At 43.2% G+C, this 16,636-nt stretch overlaps 1 protein-coding gene across 6 annotated transcripts in view; it reads left to right on the plus strand.

Annotated features, from left to right (window-relative positions):
- B3GALT1 (beta-1,3-galactosyltransferase 1) overlaps positions 1–16,636 on the plus strand; it is a 332,737-nt gene that overhangs the window by 228,424 nt on the left and 87,677 nt on the right. For 5 of the 6 annotated variants that reach the window (XM_080972706.1, XM_080972702.1, XM_080972703.1 and 2 more), the window contains one exon: positions 6,765–6,884. The exons of the other annotated variant lie outside the window; for it this stretch is intronic. The gene's annotated coding sequence lies outside the window, so the exon portion shown is untranslated. The remainder of the gene's footprint in view (positions 1–6,764; positions 6,885–16,636) is intronic. 6 annotated transcript variants of the gene reach the window in all.

Raw genomic sequence — 16,636 nt, forward strand, 5'->3', positions numbered from 1 at the left:
CATTCTGTATTTCCCTAATCTTCACATCTGGTTGTCAGTCATCCTCCTGCCCTCAGTCTCAGTATCTCAACATTACGTTCAGAGTGGGGAAAGGTTCCCCCATTCCAGGGGTTTTTCACTATTAATTCTCCAAAACTGAAGAGTTTCCCCAAATCCCTGTTATATGTGGGTGCTACGCAGGGTGGGCACTCTCCGCTGAAGTTCATAAATAGAATATAAGTTTGGAAATGAAACATAAACCATCTTGTAGAAATCCCACAGAGAGGTAATAACAGTAACAAGAAGAATATGAAAACAGAGGAGGGCGGAATAACGTTGAGTGGAAATTTTCAGGAGGGGACGTCCTAGGAACAGCACTGGAAACACTTTTTTTTCATACACACACATATATTATGAGAAGTGTCTGGAAATATATGTATATATATTTCCCACCACTTCAAGCGGTCTTGGAGCTGTAGCCAGTGGCCCAGCAGCCACCATATTTTACCATAATGCTTCACAATGTGACATTTGTACAAAAACAAAGATGGCGGACCACACCATTGGCCAGCGGAAGCGGCCATCTTTCTCTCAACAATATCCCTACATTTAGCATTATTCCTAGCAACAAAGCATTGTGGGATAACGAGTCTGCTGCCAGGCTGCGAGTTGGAACTGTGCTACCACTTGAAGCTTCTAGAAATTTTTTACAAGAAGATGCCAAGAGGAAGTTGCTTTCACTACTTTTTTTCTAGTGAACCCGATGCCCCTAAAAATCTACTGATTTTCTTCTGCAACCCTGGGGAAAAAAATTCTTAAAGTGCCTCTCATTTGTGGCCTAAAGATGGGGAAAGGAAAAGGGGGGAGCCCCTCAGCATAATATTCAATCATCCAAGAGTCGCTTTCATGAGGTAATGTTTGAAAAGCATCTGTTAAGCAGTTAAAACCCTGTTCTCATAGAATAAAAAGCTAAGTATAACAATGCAATCCTATACATGTCCACTCAGAAGAAATCCTCTTTTGAGTTCACTGGCACTTGTTTCCAGGCAAATGGATATGGGATTGCAGCCTAATTGGATTGGGAAAGAGTTTTACGGATAAAAGAGTATTGATGAATGAAATTCATCAATTCAGAGATGGAAATAGGATGAAATGAGCAATTCAACAGGGTTATCATAATGAAATGCTCCCTATAATTTGAAATATACATTCAGAAGATGAAGAAATGAAGAAGGGGGCCAAACTCAGAAAAGCTTTAAAAGTACCAACTTCATAAGCCCCCACCATTGTCCATTTATATTATAAGCACAGTAAGTTCAGGATTCTGAGTTCATCGAGGGAGATGGGAGACCTTAAGGTTCCTGGATTATCCCACCAGCATTAATCTGTCTCACCAAGAGATTTGCACCAGGTATTCTACCTACAGCTCTTAGGTGGCGAATACAATAAAAAAGTGTGGGATTACTATTAATGTGTTTGAAAGGACAGGAAAATGCCAAGCCTCTCAAAACATCATCCCAAGAGGTGGGGTAGAGAGCTGTAGCCTCAGGGAGCTGGAGGAGCTTGTGAGCCTAAATCTGTTTACCCATTTACCTAGGAGTAAGATGCACTGAATCCAATGGGAATTCCACCTGAGCAAACATCCTTAAGTATGCACAGTAACTAGATTTCAAGCCAGAGGGTGGACTGGATTTGGCTGAGTCCTGAACTAAAACAGGCCTTTTCAAAATATGGGCCTGGTTGGATGGCCCAGAGCAATCTGTGACTGTCAGGGCACAGGACATCAAGCAGGAAGGAGAGAAAGGTGATGCTCCACAAGCAGTTTTCCCCCAGGCCATGTGACTCCTGCTTTTTACCATTGGGAAAGGGCAAAGCCTCAGTGGTCACAACTGGGCGGCTTCCAGCAGAATATTAAAATACAATAATTCATCAAATATTAAAAGCTTCCCTAAACAGAGCTGCCTTCAGATGTCATCTAAACGTCAAATAGTTGTTTTTTCTTTCACATCTGAAGGAAGGGCATTCCACAGGGTAGGTAGGGACGCGGGTGGCGCTGTGGTCTAAACCACAGAGCCTAGGGCTTGCCGATCAGAAGGTTGGCGGTTTGAATCCCCATGACGGGGTGAGCTCCCATTGCTCGGTCCCAGCTCCTGCCCACCTAGCAGTTCGAAAGCATGTCAAAGTGCAAGTAGATAAATAGGTACCACTCCAGCGGAAAGGTAAATGGCGTTTCCGTGTGCTGCTCTGGTTCGCCAGAAGCGGCTTAGTCATGCTGGCCACAGGACCTGGAAGCTGTACGCCGGCTCCCTCGGCCAATAAAGCAAGATGAGTGCCACAACCCCAGAGTCGGTCACGACTGGACCTAATGGTCAGGGGTCCCTTTACCCTTTATCTTTACCTAGTTGCAGGAGTTGCTGAAAGGAGGCATAGAAGACGCCATCCAACCACCTTAGGGACTCCACTCCAGATTTGTGTAGGGTTTACTCCTTAGCCTTTTCTTCCCCCTAAGATGTCCCACAAGGCAGCAGGGTTTGTTTTTTTTAAAAAAAAATATCCAGATAAATGTATTGCAGATAATTTCTTTTCCTCTTCATTGATAATCCTGCTTTAAGTTAGCCGACTTCTCAGTAACTTCCAGTTCAGGGACTTTGCACTTTTTATCACTTAATAATTGGATCAATTCATCTATCTCCTCTAGCACAAAAAAAGGTTGATTTTAAATCAATTAGACACAGATCAATTCACCCTTGCTCATTCTCCTGAGGCCCTGAAAAACACATTTATTGTAAGTCATTCATCAGATTCATTCCATCCATTCTCTTGCTCCCAGTACGGCTTACACTTCCCCCCTACCTCCTTAACTTTGGATTTACTTTAAGAGACATTTAAACACATGACCTCCTGACATTCGGCTGTCTCCCTTGTGCCTTCTGACTCATGAGAAAGGTCACGTGTCATCCTTGGAAGGAGGGTGTCAATGAACAGGGCCCTGTGACTATCCCTGGGACAGCGCTCTGACCAGTACCATCCCTGGAGACCTGCTTCTGAACTGAAAATAGAAGTGAGCACCACTGTTGCCATTTGCACACACACCATGTATGTAGTTCTGCAGGAGGCTCAATATACATGCATACGCAAAAGTGAACATTACAGTCCAAAGCAGTGATTGCTCATGTGTCAGCTTGCTGAAGCAGGGTGATCACTGTTGTGGGAGGGAGGGAGGGTGGCAGAGCACCCACTGCCCCTTACAACAGAGAATCCATTGTTGTTGTTGTGAAAGGACAGCCATTTATTTAAAGCACTGTATTGTATTTTTTGCAGGGACACGGGTGGTGCTGTGGTCTAAACCACAGAGCCTAGGGCTTGCTGATCAGAAGGTCGGCGGTTCGAATCCCCACGATGGGGTGAGCTCCCATTGCTCGGTCCCTGCTCCTGCCAACCTAGCAGTTCGAAAGCACGTCAAAGTGCAAGTAGATAAATAGGTACTGCTCCGGTGGGAAGGTAAACGGCGTTTCCGTGCGCTGCTCTGGTTCGCCAGAAGCGGCTTAGTCATGCTGGCCACATGATCCGGAAGCTGTACACCGGCTCCCTTGGCCTGTAAAGCGAGATGAGTGCCGCAACCCCAGAGTCGGCCACGACTGGACCTAATGGTCGTTGTTGATTAGTCGTTTAGTCGTGTCCGGCTCTTCGTGACCCCATGGACCAGAGCACGCCAGGCACTCCTGTCTTCCACTGCCTCCCGCAATTTGGTCAAACTCATGCTGGTAGCTTCGAGAACACTGTCCAACCATCTCGTCCTCTGTCGTCCCCTTCCCCTTGCGCCCTCCATCTTTCCCAACATCAGGGTCTTTTCCAGGGAGTCTTCTCTTCTCACGAGGTGGCCAAAGTATTGGAGCCTCAGCTTCAGGATCTGTCCTTCCAGTGAGCACTCAGGGCTGATAGCTGCTACCATGAAGCACTGTGCAGATTAAAGCAAAATACAATAGGAACAAATTAGGAAGGGTGCTTGAATTTCCAGGAGGGTGAGGGGTAAGGATGGATGAACCTCTCAATTTTGTTTCTCTTTTCTTTCTTTCTTTCTTTCTTTCTTTCTTTCTTTCTTTCTTTCTTTCTTTCCTTCCTTCCTTCCTTCCTTCCTTCCTTCCTTCCTTCCTTCCTTCTTTCAAGTGTTAAGTTCAGCTCTCCACATTTCTTCAATAGTTTGTGAATGTATTTTTTTTTAAAGTGGGCATTTCTCCCCATCTGCATGTTTTGATACACATTTCTTTCCTGACATACATATTTTTGCAAGCAAGTTCCCAATACTGAATGTTTGTATATGTTGTTTTATGCTAATGTACACGTTTATGCACACTTTCTCCTCCTCTAAGCATTTCTCTAAGCAACGCAATTTTGTTGGCAAACAGCATTGCAAAATTCATAAAAGTGCAAATTTCAAAGGATGGCTGTGTTTTGGTTCACATACTGTTTGGGGAAGTGTGAATTAGGTTGCTTCGCCTTTGAACGCAAACTTCTTCTTTTCTTAAAGACTTTTGTTGACATTTTTTCATAAGAATAGTTTTACAGACTTGCATTAAAGGCATAATACAGTAGTAATACCAGTGGTTGAACATAAGGGGATGGGGGACAGTAAGGAAACAGGAAAATTACAAAATGTGCAATGCAAGCTTAATACAGCAATTGTTAATAAAATATGCAAAGGAAGGAAAGAAAGGTAGTTTAATTTTCTATAAAGACCTCTCCATATGTTTACCCGGGAAACTGGGGATTTAGTGGGCTTTGCATCTGAGCTAACATAGGAGAAGAATTTATGCCATGCTGAATAACAGTGATCTATTATTGTCTAACCTCTAAGGATTCTCCTTTGATGCATTAAGTGTCCCAAAGCAAACTTAACTTTATGAGGGTCAATACCTTTGGCAAATGTGGACTCAGGCTGCAAAGCACCATGGGGCATGTGAATGAAACATGAGTCACAGCCATGATGACTTTTATGATGACTGTTGTTTCAGTTGAAATTAGCTGCATTCTTGGTGGGGGGAAGGTTCTAATTTTGCTAAGTGAGTGTCTCAGAAGCAGTGTGGTCCAGTGGTTAGTTTGTCAGACTATGCCCTGGGAAGCCGGGGTTCAAATCCCCACCCAGCTATGAAGTTCACTTCGGCTGGTCATTGTCCTTCAGCCTAACCTACCTTACAAAGCTGTTGGGAGGATAAAATGTGGCCATTGGAGAACCATGTATGCCGTTTTGAGTTCTTTGGAGAAATATAACCAATAAAATTGCAGGACAGGCACCTCCCCACTCATGCACAATCAGCGACTGCTGATCCGTGTGCTGTTTTCAGCACCAAAAGGGGGCAGAATGGGGGCAGAATGGAACAGGGGCAGAGCAGGGGGTGGAACAGGGCTGAACGGACTTGTGAGCATCCCTCTGATTCCCCTGTACATTCATTTTGAGTTGCTTCTGGAACACTCCATAGCTGCAACCATTCAAGTGTAGAGCAACCCCGAGGAAGTCTAGGGTGTGTGGTGAAGTAGCTTTCTAAGCTCAAGCGAGGAGGTGGCAGGAATGGCTTTCCCCCTCTTCCACTGAACCTAAAAAATATATATCTCAAGTTACTTTCAGCTGGAGGAGAAATATTCCAGATTTGCTACTGGCGTAGTTCATCTCCCTTATCTGTGGTATGCTGTGATTGAATGGGGGGGGCCTTTGGATCCTACAGATCCAAAGTCCCTCCCCCATGTGCCTCTGGCACACACCTTCTCATTTTGTTGCATTTTCATTTGAAAGACTTGTGTCCCACCCTTTCCTGTGCAGCCGTTTGATGGGAACCACTGGAGTGGAGAGTCGTGTTGTGCTCAGATCCTGCTTGTGGGTTTCCCATAGGCATCTTTGATAAAAAGGGGGCTACTGGTCTACCTGAGCAGGGCCGTCCTTACGTTCTCGTGAGCCCAGGGCCAGTTACAGCAATAAGGCAATTGAAACAATCGGCAACATTAAGACACAATAAGCAACTCGGTGCAATTAGATAAAACCTCTGCCATCTGTCAGCCAATTCCTTCACATTCAAAGGCCTGAAGGGAAAGGCAGGTCTTTAGCTGGCACCTAAAGATGGATAGCATTGCTTAGATCCGGCATAGATGTCAAATGAGTACAAAACACCTGCTGGTGTTTTATTTCATTAGGAAAGGGGGGTGAAACCCAGAATATGTAAACAAAACTGGTGACTGTGCTGTGTGCACCGTTCAATAATCATGCGCAGAAATTGGTTTTGAGGACTTCAGTATCATTTCTGTAACTTGAATGAAAAGTACTGCCGAGTGCCAGTAAGCACCTCCTAAAATGGAATCTCCCATAAAGCAGAGCTGCTTTGTAACTCCGATATTTTCTCCCCCATTTCAATAAACCAAATGCTGGTTGTTCCATAATCGCAAAACACACAGGTAATGAAAACAGTTTCAGCCTCGGTCCTTTTGCTTGCTTTCTCTCCACCCCCCCCCTTCCACCCCCCATCTGTCCTGCTCTTCCTCCCATCTGTTTCTTTAACTCAGTCTGCTGGAATCCTGCTTCATGAAATGGAATCTAAATTCCTAACACAAGCCCTGTATCAGTCACCTACGTACGTACGCACACATGCACACATGGAGAAGCCTTCTGAAGAAGAAGCACCGTCCTCACATTCGGTGGCCGTTTGTCAAGCCCGATTATTTCATGGACAAGCAGTCTTTTTTAAATGACAACAGGGCAGGATAGGTTTAAGTATGAACAAAATGTGCTCTGATTCCAGATGATGCGCTTCTGACGAAAAGAAGAGGAGAAGGAAGAACCCCAGGTCATCCTTTAATCAGCTGTCGGCAATGTTTTCGGGACCTTTGGGCAAACTTCGCTTGATGATGTCAAGTATATGGTAAGTGCTTTGCCACTTAACTCATTTATCTGTGGGTCTTAAATTCTGTACAGCAAGATACTTGGTTGCATGCATTCTGTCACAAGTTTGGGGTTTGTATGTTTTTTGCTGAATGGAAAACAATTGGATTACGTCTTTGATTGTGCTTAATGGCTTGTGTGTCTTATGTAATCATATGTGATAGTGTTGGGTTCTCCCCCCGCCCTTCCGCCAGTCCACACTGTTGTGATCTTGGGAATACTATGTATAGCTATGTGCAGTTTGCAAATGCAATGGATGTGTTCCTCCTGCAGGTGAATTTGTCTAGGTGAATGCTTCAAGTTGTGGGGGAAAGAGGGAACAAACTTTCATAAAAGTCTAGAAGCTGACATTGTGATCTAGCCAAAGTGAAGCACTTTCGAATCCCATTGATTTAAGTGTATGGCCAATTCTCCCTATAAAATCAATGGAACTTATAAAAGCACTTAACTTTGGCATGAATATGCCATGAGAAATTAATCGTAAGCCTTTTGGGTTATTCTCCCAGTTGTGTATATTTCCACAATATAAATGTGACGTGTTTAGATTAAAATGTAGTCTTTTTTAATTGGTAGCATGCTCTCCATCACGAGGTGCTTTATTAAGAAACATTATTTAATCAGTGAAATCCTAGAGTGTGGCATCTCATTTAGCCAGTTATTTAAAGTGTGTGTTAATTCTTTGGAAACTGAAGTTTCACTTAGAATGTCCTTGGAATTAGACGTCTGTCTCTTTTGATTTACTAGGACTTGACTCAACCATATTCTCTCTTATGCATTGTGTTTAAGAGCCTCATGCGACCACCACAAAGGTACAATTACCATTCCTGTCTACAATTAGGCATTTTACAGCACTAGAGCAAACAGGATCAAATTTTAATTTATTCCTAATTATTACCAAGGTATTTTCTGAAACGTGATGGCATTAATTAATTTAGCACACAGCTGGGGTTATCCTCACAGTCCTTCCCTTTGTCAACTGATTATTTCTGCCACAGTAAAATGAGACACAAAATCAAACACTTCTGCAGTGCATTCTCTTCTGTGATTCTTGTCAATTGAAAGTAATGAATCGCCTCCCCCTTTGACACACAAATAAGCTTTTATGCTGTAAGAAGAGTTACAAATATGCAATGAGTTTAACTTAGACATCAAAGCACTTTCCCAAGATGAAAATGGGACCAAGGGAAAAAAAAGTTGCAGTAATACCATTAAATATAGTAATAGTTCCATCAGGAGATTAATGCTAGTGACATGGACGACTTTTAAAAGGTATGGATAGTGCTTTTGAAGATCTTTACATGTGCATTTCAATAGGTACAACCCTTTATCCATTTTATAACAAAAGCCTGAACTACTTAAAAATGAAAGTCAACGTTGAATGGCTTATATTAATCATTCCTCCTAATCTCAAGATGTAAAGCAACAATTAAGTTGCATTAAAGCCAATGAAAGTTTTAATACTGATCTCCGTGACAGGTGAATACGGTGAGTATCTCAAAAATTTGCACACACATAGGCTTCTATCCAACAGAGTAGCAGGAAATGTCACATCAACCCATGGATTTACATTTGTGCAACAGGATATTTCCCCATATGTACCCCAGATTATGTCCCCTCCCAACCCTCTGGAACAGATTTTGGGAAAATATAATGTATCCACAGCAGAGGAGGAGGAGGAAATTCTCATTGGGCAAGTGTAAATCCTTGCACAGTTACTTGGTGCTGCCTTGGATACAAGCCCAAGCTCCCAATGTAAATCAGACAATTTGCCTCCATGATGCTATGCGAAGGTCACCAATGTGATGCCCACAGGTGTGCTCATGAAGCCTGACACTGCTGTGCAGATCTTGTTTTTGCTAATAAAGAGTTAACTCCAACTTACTTGGTTTAATTTGCTGCTGGCTCGCTCCTGTCACCTGTATCCAACCTGTCCATTGCAGCTATTTAAAATGGCCTGTGCATGCCTGTCTCCAGCCTTTATTATCCGCTATGAAAATGGCCTTAGGCCCCATTGCTCCAGTAGCTCCACAGTTCTCAGCAGAATGAAGCTAACAGTGTAACAGCACTTTGGTCGTGTATTAGCATGCATTTTGTTCAGCGACATACTGTGGAGTTCTTGACAAGACTAAAACAGTAATGGCAATGAAGGTATTATGTGATGTGATAAAGTTACTACAAAGTAGCAGTACCATATCAGTTTCACGTGGGGAATGTTTTGTGTAAATGTGCCCTCCTGTGTTGAGCGCTGGTATTTATCACACCATGGCAAGCTACTGAAACGAAGGCCTCTCTTTGATGTGGAAGATAGTAGCTCTTGCCATGGGACAAATGCATTCAAACAAAATATTGGCCACACCGAACTAACACAGTCAATTCAACTTGTGGTATTATTAGTTTGTGGATATTTTGTTCACGTGGCAAGAGTGAGGGCTTACAACACTAAGGCATCATATGGTACCTTGTGGCCCAGTGGAGATAAAGGCAGAGTATAATTAAATAGTATATGGATCATAATCAGATCTTCCTGTGTTTAACTATGAGGCTACGATTTCTGTGGCTTTTGCTTCTTCTTTTAATGGAAGGGCAAGTTATAATAAATGAACGTGAAGGAGAAGGATTGGAGCTCAGAGGCAGAGAATCTGCTTTGCATGTAGAAGGTATTGGGTTCAAATCCCTGGCATCTCTTGGTGGGGCTGAAATGCCCTCTGCCTGAGGATCTACAAGTCAATGTAGATAATAATGATCTAGGTGGAGCAATGGTCAGATTCGAGATAAGGCAGCTTCCTACGTGTTCCTATGTATTTCTAACTTGGGTGCATTTTTGCTGCTATAGAAAGCATGAGAATGAACTTTGTGAGAGAGCATTGTAGAGTTTCACTGGAATTTTTATTCGAATCTTGCCAAGTACTTGATACGTTGCCAAGTAAACATAGTGATGCCAGCAGTCACGCTTGGGCTCTCCGCTTTTCGTTTGGCACAGAAGTGCTGAGCACCCTCCGTGACCAAAGACAGTCACTCCACTGCCTGTGCTATCACATAGCTTCTGCTGAGTTAACTACAGAGTGAAACTGCAGAAGGAGTCCTCTCAAATCAGCAAATGCATCTCTGAGCGCCGGGGAAGGGGGTGTAAAGAAGGGGGTAGCAACAGTTTGAGCGGCTTTTGAAGACAGACAGTTTGCAAAAACAGGAAGTATGCGGTAAAATGTGCAATGGAAGAAAAAAAAAGAGTGAAGAAGACTCTAGAAGGATAAAGGTACAAAGCAGTTGAGATGACTTGTAAAGATCTGGCTGATTCCTGTTGGGTGGGAGCAAAAGTCCCACAAAGTCCTCAGCAGGAAGAAAGTTGTTCACTGTTGATTTGATTCCCAGGGGGTGGGGGAGATGTACCAGGACAGTTCTCTTTGCCTCCCTTTCAGATACTTAGCATATTCCTTCCTCTTTTTTTATCTGAGGCTACAGAGGGAATCGATGCTTGTGTCGTCTGTGCAATCAAGTTTGCTTTGAATTTGACTTTCATACAAAATCAAACGTCTTCTTCGAGAAGTGTGCGCAAAATAAATGCCGAGCCAATGGCTTAACAGTCAAGTAAATTTAGAAAAGAATAAAGCACTGTTGGTTTAAATATAGACGAGGGACTGTGACCGGCAGATGTTTTATTAGGTCTGGGATTACAATGGTCTCTGCATACTTGGAGACCACGATCCTTCTGCACATTTTCCAAATTACAAAAGCAGCAATTTTCAGCTGCCACATTTTGTGTTGCATATCTCTGTTTGTAAGCAGGGTTTTTTTTCAGCCGGAACTAAGTTCCGGGTCCTTTCAGGTGGGCACTTTATAAGCGAACAAAGGAGGCATTTGTGGTGAGGTCCAGCACCTCTTTTTCTCAAAAAAATAGCACTGTTTGTAACCACGGTTAAGAGTAATGTTCCTCTGTTATACCACTGCCAGTTATTCTTAACACAGAAGAGGAATCTGGTGGTAGCAGATTTATTCATTTAATTATTGTATTTATACCCCCCCCCCTTTCCTCCAAGTGGTCTCTGGCTCTCCATGTCATCACTGTCCTGTCAGGTAGGTGAGGTTGAGCATTGGTGATAGGCCCAAGGGTACCATGTGAACTTCATGGATAGGAGGGGATTTGGACCCAGGTCACAATACAGGCCTCTAACCACTGCCCTGCACTGGAAGATCTCCCGCACATACCCACCAACAGAAGTGGTTTGCCAGTGTGTGGATTTGAAAGCAAATGCTGCAACCATGTATTTATTACGATGGAAATAAGAAGCAGTTGCCAACATTTGACAAGCGCAATCCTCCCACTATATGAATGGGAGCACTTCAGGTTAATGTCCTCTTGGCTTTAATGTGCCCTGCTTTCTCATGGTGTTCAAGGTACTTACCGGTCCCTTATGACAAGACTGCTACCTAACATTGCAACAGGCCCTATAGAAAGTCCAATTTAGATGCAGGTGAGTGCCCAAGGAGTCTTACACTTTATGAAACAAACAGATACCTGGATGAGAAGGAAGGCAGGGTTATCGATTACAGACCCTGCAAGTGTTTTTCCAGGGACAGTTCTGGATTTACAGAAGCAGTCCTGGTTTTTTGTTTGATCATAGAATGTCCTGCTTTTTCTTAGGATTTCCCTATTTCCATCAGATAAGTTGTCGGAGCCAGCCGTACAAATGGCAAAGTTTAGCATAAAATTATGACACAAAGAGCCAGCAATATTTTCATGATGGTAGGAGCAGCTCCTCTCGAACTTCCCTCTCCTCCTCCTGCAACTTCTTTATTCCTTTGTCTCTCTCCAGCCGCATGGCTGTTTGCCAGTGTCTCACGTTACCTCATCCGGTCAAGGCTTTTATTGCCCCCTTCACCATATAAGGTTAATCACTGCCCAGAGGAAACACAGCTCCAATACATTCCAATACATTGTAAAGCTCAGAGTGCTGGTCAGCCGAGGTCAGGGGGCACCCTGCAATATTACAAGCCTTTACCGTGGCTTTATGACTCCCACAATAAGTGTTGGAGTCTATGATGTTATGTAACCCTTGAACCAAAGAAATCAGTAACCATACAACCTCTAGAACAGGGGTCAGCAACCCACGGCTCCGGAGCCGCATGTGGCTCTTTTACACCTTTGCCGCGGCTCCGGGGCGGATACTAGCGAGGGGAGGAGGCGCATTGTGTGCCCCGACACTCCCCACTGTGGCAGGCGCTGTACTGGCTGTGACGTCGCATGGGGGCGGTGCGTGCGTTAGTCACGCACCGTCCCGACGTCACCTTCCCGCCCGCTGTCAGATCGGAGGGCAGCGGCGCGCATGCTTTAAATGTCGCAATGGTTTTGTGGCTCCCAGTTTTTTTTTCTTCGGAAACGGGTCCAAGTGGCTCTTTTTGTCTTAAAGGTTGCAGACCCCTGCTCTAGAACACATCTGAAGGGAGCCCTGTACAGGGATTTTTTTAATGTATAATGTTTTATTATGTTTTTATATATGTTGGAAGTCGCCCAGAGTGGCTGTGACAACTCAGTCAGATGGGCAGGTTATAAAAATGATGATGATAGAATAGGATGTCTTTGCTAGTTCAGTGTTGGCTTATGGGCAGCCTTGCCCTCCTCCTGGCTGTTAAAGCCATGTACTCCCTAGTAAGCATAATTAGGACCATGGCCTCAGTTCTGTAGGCAAAATCTCCACTGATTTCCAATAGGGTTCACACTTTGGCACGGCTTGTACAGATCTTCTCTCTTGTGCTTTTTTGCTCTCTTTTTAAAAACTGCATGGACCTTCAGCCAAAGGGTTGGGTTTAAATTGCTCCTGTTGATGAGCATTGATTTAGTGCTCGTGAATTCCCATTAATTTTCCTATCCTGATTTATTAGCAACATTTCAAGAGAGCTTTGTTTACCATGTTCAGAATTGTTAGATTTAAATAACAACAACTCCAAAATGCTTCGGGTCTTGGTTTTCATCAGATCACGTTTGTTAACCTTTGCACAGAATTAGAACGAGGGGTATAATTGCAAGTACGAAATGAGGGTAGTGGCTTGGAAAATGCGGTTTCGTTGCCATGTGATGTTTACCTGAAGGGTACAGTGCTCTACATTCAGTCACTGAGACGCTAAAACCACCCAACCATATGTTCTCCCATCATTCTTAACAGGGAAACACTTAAAAGCTTTAACCCAGCAATGGTTGCAAACAACTAGTTGCTCATCGCAGCAACTTTTGGTCCCAAGTGGTGCTATACATATCCATCCATATGACAAGATGCATCTAGGCCACACTGACACCATACATTTAAAGCACTATCATCCCAATTTACACAGTCATGGCTGCCCTCAAAGAATTCAGGGAGCTGTAATTTGTTAAGGTTGGTGAGAGTTGTTAAGGTGCCCAGAGTGGCTGGGGGAACCCAGCCAGATGGGCAGGGTATAAACAATAAATTATTATTGTTATAAAGAGCCCCCCTGTTTCCCCCCCCCCCTCAGCCCAATGTGGTTTAACTATCAATCCCTCTTCATGGGGAACTCTGGGAACTGTAGATAGGTGACAAGAACAGGGGCCTCCTAACAAACTATAGCTCCCCATTAACAAACTACAGCTCCTGGAATTACTTGGGGGAAGCCATTCCTGTTTAAAGTGGTACCATTGTTCTTTAAATGTATGATATGATTGCAATTCCAGTCAGGACCACATGGTATTGCCCTGCAGATGAGGAAGGAACATGCAGATGTTTGTGTTCATCTGCATCAGTTATATGCTGGCCCTTCCATTAGACAGAGTGAAATGGCTACCTCCATCAGCGAAGTTTTGGTGATTTGAAAGGACAGCCATTTATTTAAAGCATTGTATTGTATTTTTGCATGGATGCAGGTGGCGCTGTGGTCTAAACCACAGAGCCTAGGGCTTGCCGATCAGAAGGTCGGCGGTTTGAATCCCCGCGACGGGGTGAGCTCCCATTGCTCGGTCCCCGCTCCTGCCAACCTAGCAGTTCGAAAGCACGTCAAAGTGCAAGTAGATAAATAGGTACCGCTCTGGTGGGAAGGTAAACGGCGTTTCCATGCACTGCTCTGGTTCGCCAGACGTGGTTTAGTCATGCTGGCCACATGACCCAGAAGCTGTACGCCGGCTCCCTCGGCCACTAAAGAGAGATGAGCGCCGCAACCCCAGAGTCGGCCACGACTGGACCTAATGGTCAGGGGCCCCTTTATTGTATTTTTACTGCCAGGGAGTCGAGAGAAAGGCTTGTGGAATGTTCTGCCTTAGGTACCAAAATAACTTGACCTGCCTTGGGTCCATCTTGATTCATTTTTTTGGGAAAGGGGGGGATTTGCTGCTCCACCTTAGGGAGCAAAATGCCTTGCTGATGGCTGTGTTGACATTGCTGCTTTCTCAGAGCAATGGTATTGTCTTTGGTGCTCCCCGACAGAATAGACTTGGAGCTAGCACTCAGCCAGGCCTAAGCTCTGAAGCCAGTTTTAAATGTCACTTCTCGTGTGAGGGATCCTTATTTGTGGTAGGATCTAATATGGCCAGTAGTTTTAAGGTTTAAAGAATTTATTCAAGCTTACAGTGTGTTGAAAACCAGGTTGACTTTTCCTTTTCCCTTAAACCGAAATAAGAAAGTGGTTGTTTAATTAATAGTTGCCATGTGTCCTACTTTACAGGCTACAGTCCTCTGTTTGGAGGACTGTCTGTTTTAAAGATATGAATGTTTATTATTACGGCTAAACAGCCAGCATATTAAAATCAGAAATTCAGCATCATTTTTCCGTAAACATTAAAACGGTCAAAGTGGAATTTAACAATCAATATACTAATTCAATAGATTTAAAATATGCATCCAAGGAAATATAAACTCCATTAAAAGTTTTTTTTAAAAAAATAGAAGAATTTTACTGTGAGCTGTGTCAGATTATGACTGTTTGTGGAGCCGTGTAGTCTTTTGGTTTCTTTGACTTACAGCTGTTGCACCAAAGCTAGCTACATTTCTAGTGACATAGGGATTCCAGTCAGACAAGAAGTAACTTTAAAAATATTCCTCCGTCCTCCCTGGTACTTTTCATACAAGCGGGATTATGAAGGAGGCTCTGATACCTGAATAAAATCTGCACTGGGAAAAGAACATTACCTACGGTTTTAATTTGACCTCTCTTCCATGGGCAGATCCACTCGCCATGGGGAATCTAGTTCTGTATCTGCCTTCCAATAGTGCAGATGGCAAGATGATAAATTTGGCTTACGCAGGTGCCTTTCTAAATGCGGGGGTTATCAAGTTTGGTTTTAAAGATGAATAATCCTGAGAAGGGAGAGGTGGAGCCTAGAAGTTGCAGACCAAACAGGAACCCAAGTTTCCTGCTACACTAGGATGAGGTATGTTTTGTTCAAAAAATCTTTACATTATGGCAACTATTTCTAAAATTGTATACATATTCTATACATATAAATTGCCATATGCATATACAGTGGTACCTCGGGTTACAGGTGCTTCAGGTTACAGACGGTTCAGGTTACAGACTCCGCTAACCCAGAAATAATACCTCGGGTTAAGAACTTTGCTTCAGGATGAGAACAGAAATTGCACAGCGGCGGCAGCAGGAGGCCCCATTAGCTAAAGTGGTGCTTCAGGTTAAGAACAGTTTCAGGTTAAGAACGGACCTCCAGAACAGTACACATACCTTATTTGCCCACTTTTTTGGTGATACATTTCCTCTTTGCTTGGGACGAACTTGTTTGGAATTTTCCAAACCACATTCAGACGTAGCTCCCATTATTGTTGAATGAATTAAAGATGAATTAAGTTCATTTGGGGGGGGTAGAACTTGAACTAAACTAGAACGAAACTAGTTAATTTTGTGAAAGGATGGAGTTGAACTGGAACTGGTTCCTTTTTAAAAATGTACTTTCTAAGCACTGGTCCAAAGTGTAAATATCGGATACTTGTCTCTCCTTGACATGGGCTGTTGTGGAACAGCTGCAATATCAAAGATCAAAATCAATATGCCAAAAGAAACCTCAAAGCATTGGCCAAGAAAAGGTACCTGAAGAAATAAATAAATAAATTTAAATTATTAAAGGAAGCATTGGAGGGAATCAAAGAAAGCAATCAAAATGAGCAAGCAGCATTGTAAAAGATTTATATTCCATCCAACATTTAGCGACACCTTGTTTCAGTAGGAGGCTTTCCTCTAAAAATAGGATTTTTAGGAAGGGAAGAAAGGTTCCTACTATTGCTTAGCTTCCTTGCTTTTTACTATATGTGGGGCTTAGGCGTAAGAAGGATTTTGCTAAATTAAGGCTGCGCTGATAAGATCCTGGAGGCAGAAATTCTTTTCTTCTGCAGAAACCGATCTTTTTTTTCTTTTCTCCTTCTTCTTTTTTTTAAAAAAAGCTTACTTCACAGCACAAATAACGACTTTTATTTCTAAATCTGTTTCTATAATTTCATCCCAGAGGGTGTATAAGCTGGGAGCTTTATCTGGTGTGTACTTCATTCTTGCCTGATAGTCGGTCACGAGCCTTCCCTGTGGATAATGCTCCTATTTTCATTCAAAAAGCAAACTTGGGTTTAAACATAAATTAAAATACAGTTTTCAATTGTCCACAGACAAAGAACAACAAATACAGGCTTCCAGGATGTAAGAAGATCTCTACTTAGCCTCACAAGCAGAGAGAGAGTGCAGATAAACAAATAATAAAGGCTTGTTTATCCATTCAGCCCTACAAGTTGCCCA

Source organism: Podarcis pityusensis (genome assembly GCF_964106645.2).
Source record: "Podarcis pityusensis genome assembly, chromosome: 1".
NCBI lineage: Eukaryota > Metazoa > Chordata > Lepidosauria > Squamata > Lacertidae > Podarcis > Podarcis pityusensis.